This window comes from Sapajus apella, unplaced genomic scaffold (genome assembly GCF_009761245.1).
Source record: "Sapajus apella isolate SASKATOON/1434 unplaced genomic scaffold, GSC_monkey_1.0 scaffold10908, whole genome shotgun sequence".
Taxonomy (NCBI): domain Eukaryota; kingdom Metazoa; phylum Chordata; class Mammalia; order Primates; family Cebidae; genus Sapajus; species Sapajus apella.
The window spans coordinates 1-1,987 of NW_022447829.1; the positions used below are offsets into that span (position 1 = coordinate 1).

Consider the following 1,987-nt stretch of genomic DNA (forward strand, 5'->3'; position numbering starts at 1 on the left):
AAAAAAAAATAAATAAATTTAGAGTCTATTTCAACCCTTTTTGTTGTCTCACCTCCTAATCCTAAACCCCCTTCAATGGGTTTTTTTTAAACTTATCTCTCCAGTGGAATTCTTGGAGACTGATATGAGAGAAGAGGGAGATCAGCCAAGAGCAGAACAGCTGGAGTGGAAAGTTCATAGTGCCATAAAGCAGGGCTGCTTAACTGTAGCACTCATCAGAATCACCCGGGGCTTGTTCTGTCTTCTGGGAAAATCAAGGGCAGAATTGCCTGGGAGGCTTGTTAAAGCATTGACTGCTGTGCCCCACCCTTTGATTCAGTAGGGCTGGGTGGGAGCTCAGGATTTGGCTATCTAAGTTAACCAGGTGCTTGTTGTAGGCCACACTTTTTTTTTTTTAAAAAAAAAGACCGGGTTTCACCTTGTTGGTCAGGCTGGTCTTGAACTCCCGACCTCAGGCGATCTGCCTGCCTTGGCCTCCAAAGTGCTTGGATTACAGGCGTGAGCCATCACACCCAGCCAAAAATATTTCTTAATCATAACTTCAATTTTTGCTTTTTACCAAACACAAACGATTGCCTTTGACAATTTTCCCCTGGTTTCCATCTAAAGAGAGAATGGGGAAGGGTGCATATTTGAATAAGAGGGAAAAAGATGAGAAGGGCAGCTGGGGACTTGTTCTTCCACCTCCTGCAGACAATCAGTGGTTAAATGTTGGTGTGCTTTGCTACAATTTACAAGCATTTTCTTGTGGGGAGGGTGTAGCAATTTGTAGGTTCAGTTAATTTCAGCTGCTCAGAAATCTTAGGTACTGTGAAGTTTATAGTTTAGAAAATGATCAATAATACATGTCCCTGATATATCAAGCTATTTAAGTGTTCATAACAGATACTTGTTCATTTTTCCTCTCTTCTTCCTTAGTAGCAGCAAAGGTTTCAGACGATTTAGATAAGGAAAACTTTTAAGAAAACTTTCTCGCATTCCTTTCCAAGGCCTCTGTGTGCCCGCGGAGTAGCCATCATGAGCAAAGCTCACCCTCCCGAGTTGAAAAAATTTATGGACAAGAAGTTATCATTGAAATTAAATGGTGGCAGACATGTCCAAGGAATATTGCGGGGATTTGATCCCTTTATGAATCTTGTGATAGATGAACGTGTGGAGATGGCGACTAGCGGACAACAGAACAATATTGGAATGGTGGTAATACGAGGAAATAGTATCATCATGTCAGAAGCCTTGGAACGAGTATAAATAATGGCTGTTCAGCAGAGAAACCCATGTCCTCTCTCCATAGGGCCTGTTTTACTATGATGTAAAAATTAGGTCATGTACATTTTCATATTAGACTTTTTGCTAAATAAACTTTTGTAATAGTAAAAAAAAAAAAAAGAAAACTTTCTCAACTACCTTAATTGGGAGTTTATGGGCAGTCGTGGGGGTGGGGGTCGGTAAAAGCTGCCATTCTTCCAGCACTAGAACACTTAAGCCCAGTTCACAAAACAGAAGCCATCTCCAGGAGTAGAGTTTGGGAAAACAAAAAGCAACAAGAAAAAAGCAACTTAAATGTAAGGCAGCCTTAGGGAGAGAGAGCCACGAAAAGGAGGCTTTTTATACATTTTCTAGCAGATATGACGTAGACGTTATTTTAATGCAAATCAGATGAAGAACTACCCTACCAGTCTAAACTACACCCATTAGCCTTTAATCATTTGGATCCTTAATCCTCTAATCATTGGATCATTAACATTCAAATATCCTGGAAGATTGGCTCGTCTGTGTTTTAAGAGGAAGCCGAAACTATATTTTACGTCGGTTTAAGTCGGTTCTGCCACCATTCCCTGGAGCTCCCGTTTTCAGCTTTCCAGGCTACCTTGTAGCAATTTGAATTTGCCGGTCATCAGTTTCTGCTGGGTTTCAAAGATCCAGGAGAAGCCTAGTGTTGTGTCAAGACGAAAATGGACCCAACACAGAAGTTTAATCTGACCTTCAT

At 41.0% G+C, this 1,987-nt stretch overlaps 1 pseudogene across 1 annotated transcript; it reads left to right on the forward strand.

Annotated features, from left to right (window-relative positions):
• The first annotated feature begins 959 nt into the window (after window positions 1-959).
• Window positions 960-1,372, forward strand: LOC116548382 (annotated as a pseudogene). Its single transcript, XR_004267413.1, has one exon. The product of XR_004267413.1 is annotated as a small nuclear ribonucleoprotein G pseudogene (transcript).
• Window positions 1,373-1,987: the final 615 nt, after the last annotated feature.